This window comes from Phallusia mammillata, chromosome 5 (genome assembly GCF_965637545.1).
Source record: "Phallusia mammillata chromosome 5, kaPhaMamm4.hap1.1, whole genome shotgun sequence".
In the NCBI taxonomy this organism is placed as follows: Eukaryota; Metazoa; Chordata; class Ascidiacea; order Phlebobranchia; family Ascidiidae; genus Phallusia; species Phallusia mammillata.
In genome coordinates, this window is record NC_137256.1 from 22,034,000 (window position 1) to 22,039,999 (window position 6,000).

Consider the following 6,000-nt stretch of genomic DNA (forward strand, 5'->3'; position numbering starts at 1 on the left):
TTTTCATGCAATCACGTGGGCGCGACGTTGGCACGGTAACGTAGTCCTAGTCACGTGAGTGACTGCTTCGGCGCGGGAATCCCCCAAGTCGAAACGAGCACTGTGTCAGCAGGTCGCACGTCACAAGACTGCTGGATGGAGCTTAGTCGCTGAAATCGACCCGCTCCATCACTTGTCCTGCTTGTCACGGCCCGTTTGGGGGGCAGGCCGCGTGCCACACACCAGGGAGTCGATGTCATAACCACATCAGACTCCATTTTCGAGTGTTTGTGGTGCACCCACAAACACAAAATGTCGTGCTAGCAGGCGGTCGCCGACGTTTGGCCGATGTTTCCACCGGCGGTCTCCCGCGGAACCTGAGCCGAGACACCGAGCAACTTAGTGTTTGTTGGGCCTCGTTGGGTGCGACTTGTGCTTTATAAGTCGTCCTAACCAGTTCCGCCGGAAAACGAACAGCCCAATGCCCGCTATAGACGGTCGTGTGGAGACGATGTCTAGTTGTGGTGAGGGCTTTGCGTTTGACGTGCGTGAGCGTTCGCCTGCGCAATTGCGACATCCCGTCGCAACGTTACCGCCTTATACCACGTCGCTGGACGTGCTCTTGTTTCCGTGCATTTGCTCACGTGACAAAACGTTTTCTGTACCAACAATTGCAGCACCTTCCCGCAAACCACAAACAGAAGTTTGTTTGGAGAATTGAAAAGGGGCATTTTTTTTCCTTTTTGGTAAGCTTTTGGGAGGTGAAGTCTTGCTGCTTTGGAGCTCGACGCGTCACTGCTTAGCAAGTGCTTACGCACTTTGCTTTGTGGTGTCGTGGAAGCTTGCGTTGCACAAGTACCATGGCCTCCTGACAAGCTACGGACCAGCTCCGCTCCTCTTGGACGAGGGAGGGCGCAGTGCTGGGGCATCCTGCTCCAGCATTGCTCTCCTCTCTTGCTCAAGAAGCCGCCTGGCGGGATGCTTTTGCTCCCGCGATGGTTGGCTTCCTTGAGCGGGTTTGGTAAAAAAGAGCCTTGTGCTCTTTTTTCATTTGTCTCGTTGATTGATCATTGCTCTAGCTACGTGAAAATACTTCCCATTTTTTTTTGGTCGCCGCCGCCTCACGGTAGCAGCAGCAACAGCAACGTGGACGACGGCAAAAAGCGCATAAACGTACGTCATGGTTAGAGTAAACCCCACGCGCGCGTGGGCTTGAGCAACGCCAACAGCGCGACTTGCTACGAGAGAGGAGCGGTGCCGAGCACAAGACCCAGCACCGAGCCCCAAGAGAGGAGCGGTGCCGAGCACAAGACCCAGCACCGATCCTCTCGAGCAAGCCGAGAGGCCGGCGCTGCAAACAGAAGCCAACTCGACTCGCCCCAGACCCTGTCGAAACAGAATGCCGTCGTTGCTCGGGAAACTGGCCGTGAAGCCGATTCCCGAGCTCTGACGTCACCTGTGACGGAGCTGGGGACGAGCCGACGTCCCAGTTGCCAAAACAACCAGAACGAGCTTCACTCAAGCCCTAAAACTTGGGCTATTTCAATAGATGTCCATATTTTCTGTTTGTGGTTTCCTTTTCGGTGGACTCATTTTCATGCAATCACGTGGGCGCGACGTTGGCACGGTAACGTAGTCCTAGTCACGTGAGTGACTGCTTCGGCGCGGGAATCCCCCAAGTCGAAACGCGCACTGTGTCAGCAGGTCGCACGTCACAAGACTGCTGGATGGAGCTTAGTCGCTGAAATCGACCCGCTCCATCACTTGTCCTGCTTGTCACGACCCGTTTGGGGGGCAGGCCGCGTGCCACACACCAGGGAGTCGATGTCATAACCACATCAGACTCCATTTTCGAGTGTTTGTGGTGCACCCACAAACACAAAATGTCGTGCTAGCAGGCGGTCGCCGACGTTTGGCCGATGTTTCCACCGGTGGTCTCCCGCGGAACCTGAGCCGAGACACCGAGCAACTTAGTGTTTGTTGGGCCTCGTTGGGTGCGACTTGTGCTTTATAAGTCGTCCTAACCAGTTCCGCCGGAAAACGAACAGCCCAATGCCCGCTATAGACGGTCGTGTGGAGACGATGTCTAGTTGTGGTGAGGGCTTTGCGTTTGACGTGCGTGAGCGTTCGCCTGCGCAATTGCGACATCCCGTCGCAACGTTACCGCCTTATACCACGTCGCTGGACGTGCTCTTGTTTCCGTGCATTTTCTCACGTGACAAAACGTTTTCTGTACCAACAATTGCAGCACCTTCCCGCAAACCACAAACAGAAGTTTGTTTGGAGAATTGAAAAGGGGCATTTTTTCCGTTTCGGTAAGCTTTTGGGAGGTGAAGTCTTGCTGCTTTGGAGCTCGACGCGTCACTGCTTAGCAAGTGCTTACGCACTTTGCTTTGTGGTGTCGTGGAAGCTTGCGTTGCACAAGTACCATGGCCTCCTGACAAGCTACGGACCAGCTCCGCTCCTCTTGGACGAGGGAGGGCGCAGTGCTGGGGCATCCTGCTCCAGCATTGCTCTCCTCTCTTGCTCAAGAAGCCGCCTGGCGGGATGCTTTTGCTCCCGCAATGGTTGGCTTCCTTGAGCGGGTTTGGTAAAAAAAGAGCCTTGTGCTCTTTTTTCATTTGTCTCGTTCATTGATCATTGCTAGCTACGTGAAAATACTTCCCATTTTTTTTTGGTCGCCGCCGCCTCACGGTAGCAGCAGCAAAAAGCGCATAAACGTACGTCATGGTTAGAGTAAACCCCACGCCCGCGCGACTTGCTACGAGAGAGGAGCGGTGCCGAGCACAAGGCCCAGCACCGAGCCCCAAGAGAGGAGCGGTGCCGAGCACAAGACCTAGCACCGATCCTCTCGAGCAAGCCGAGAGGCCGGCGCTGCAAACAGAAGCCAACTCGACTCGCCCCAGACCCTGTCGAAACAGAATGCCGTCGTTGCTCGGGAAACTGGCCGTGAAGCCGATTCCCGAGCTCTGACGTCACCTGTGACGGAGCTGGGGACGAGCCGACGTCCCAGTTGCCAAAACAACCAGAACGAGCTTCACTCAAGCCCTAAAACTTGGGCTATTTCAATAGATGTCCATATTTTCTGTTTGTGGTTTCCTTTTCGGTGGACTCATTTTCATGCAATCACGTGGGCGCGACGTTGGCACGGTAACGTAGTCCTAGTCACGTGAGTGACTGCTTCGGCGCGGGAATCCCCCAAGTCGAAACGAGCACTGTGTCAGCAGGTCGCACGTCACAAGACTGCTGGATGGAGCTTAGTCGCTGAAATCGACCCGCTCCATCACTTGTCCTGCTTGTCACGACCCGTTTGGGGGGCAGGCCGCGTGCCACACACCAGGGAGTCGATGTCATAACCACATCAGACTCCATTTTCGAGTGTTTGTGGTGCACCCACAAACACAAAATGTCGTGCTAGCAGGCGGTCGCCGACGTTTGGCCGATGTTTCCACCGGCGGTCTCCCGCGGAACCTGAGCCGAGACACCGAGCAACTTAGTGTTTGTTGGGCCTCGTTGGGTGCGACTTGTGCTTTATAAGTCGTCCTAACCAGTTCCGCCGGAAAACGAACAGCCCAATGCCCGCTATAGACGGTCGTGTGGAGACGATGTCTAGTTGTGGTGAGGGCTTTGCGTTTGACGTGCGTGAGCGTTCGCCTGCGCAATTGCGACATCCCGTCGCAACGTTACCGCCTTATACCACGTCGCTGGACGTGCTCTTGTTTCCGTGCATTTGCTCACGTGACAAAACGTTTTCTGTACCAACAATTGCAGCACCTTCCCGCAAACCACAAACAGAAGTTTGTTTGGAGAATTGAAAAGGGGCATTTTTTCCCTTTTCGGTAAGCTTTTGGGAGGTGAAGTCTTGCTGCTTTGGAGCTCGACGCGTCACTGCTTAGCAAGTGCTTACGCACTTTGCTTTGTGGTGTCGTGGAAGCTTGCGTTGCACAAGTACCATGGCCTCCTGACAAGCTACGGACCAGCTCCGCTCCTCTTGGACGAGGGAGGGCGCAGTGCTGGGGCATCCTGCTCCAGCATTGCTCTCCTCTCTTGCTCAAGAAGCCGCCTGGCGGGATGCTTTTGCTCCCGCGATGGTTGGCTTCCTTGAGCGGGTTTGGTAAAAAAGAGCCTTGTGCTCTTTTTTCATTTGTCTCGTTGATTGATCATTGCTCTAGCTACGTGAAAATACTTCCCATTTTTTTTTTGGTCGCCGCCGCCTCACGGTAGCAGCAGCAACAGCAACGTGGACGACGGCAAAAAGCGCATAAACGTACGTCATGGTTAGAGTAAACCCCACGCGCGCGTGGGCTTGAGCAACGCCAACAGCGCGACTTGCTACGAGAGAGGAGCGGTGCCGAGCACAAGACCCAGCACCGAGCCCCAAGAGAGGAGCGGTGCCGAGCACAAGACCCAGCACCGATCCTCTCGAGCAAGCCGAGAGGCCGGCGCTGCAAACAGAAGCCAACTCGACTCGCCCCAGACCCTGTCGAAACAGAATGCCGTCGTTGCTCGGGAAACTGGCCGTGAAGCCGATTCCCGAGCTCTGACGTCACCTGTGACGGAGCTGGGGACGAGCCGACGTCCCAGTTGCCAAAACAACCAGAACGAGCTTCACTCAAGCCCTAAAACTTGGGCTATTTCAATAGATGTCCATATTTTCTGTTTGTGGTTTCCTTTTCGGTGGACTCATTTTCATGCAATCACGTGGGCGCGACGTTGGCACGGTAACGTAGTCCTAGTCACGTGAGTGACTGCTTCGGCGCGGGAATCCCCCAAGTCGAAACGCGCACTGTGTCAGCAGGTCGCACGTCACAAGACTGCTGGATGGAGCTTAGTCGCTGAAATCGACCCGCTCCATCACTTGTCCTGCTTGTCACGACCCGTTTGGGGGGCAGGCCGCGTGCCACACACCAGGGAGTCGATGTCATAACCACATCAGACTCCATTTTCGAGTGTTTGTGGTGCACCCACAAACACAAAATGTCGTGCTAGCAGGCGGTCGCCGACGTTTGGCCGATGTTTCCACCGGTGGTCTCCCGCGGAACCTGAGCCGAGACACCGAGCAACTTAGTGTTTGTTGGGCCTCGTTGGGTGCGACTTGTGCTTTATAAGTCGTCCTAACCAGTTCCGCCGGAAAACGAACAGCCCAATGCCCGCTATAGACGGTCGTGTGGAGACGATGTCTAGTTGTGGTGAGGGCTTTGCGTTTGACGTGCGTGAGCGTTCGCCTGCGCAATTGCGACATCCCGTCGCAACGTTACCGCCTTATACCACGTCGCTGGACGTGCTCTTGTTTCCGTGCATTTGCTCACGTGACAAAACGTTTTCTGTACCAACAATTGCAGCACCTTCCCGCAAACCACAAACAGAAGTTTGTTTGGAGAATTGAAAAGGGGCATTTTTTTTCCTTTTCGGTAAGCTTTTGGGAGGTGAAGTCTTGCTGCTTTGGAGCTCGACGCGTCACTGCTTAGCAAGTGCTTACGCACTTTGCTTTGTGGTGTCGTGGAAGCTTGCGTTGCACAAGTACCATGACCTCCTGACAAGCTACGGACCAGCTCCGCTCCTCTTGGACGAGGGAGGGCGCAGTGCTGGGGCATCCTGCTCCAGCATTGCTCTCCTCTCTTGCTCAAGAAGCCGCCTGGCGGGATGCTTTTGCTCCCGCGATGGTTGGCTTCCTTGAGCGGGTTTGGTAAAAAAGAGCCTTGTGCTCTTTTTTCATTAGTCTCGTTGATTGATCATTGCAAGCTACGTGAAAATACTTCCCATTTTTTTTTGGTCGCCGCCGCCTCACGGTAGCAGCAGCAACAGCAACGTGGACGACGGCAAAAAGCGCATAAACGTACGTCATGGTTAGAGTAAACCCCACGCCCGCGTGGGCTTGAGCAACGCCAACAGCGCGACTTGCTACGAGAGAGGAGCGGTGCCGAGCACAAGGCCCAGCACCGAGCCCCAAGAGAGGAGCGGTGCCGAGCACAAGACCCAGCACCGATCCTCTCGAGCAAGCCGAGAGGCCGGCGCTGCAAA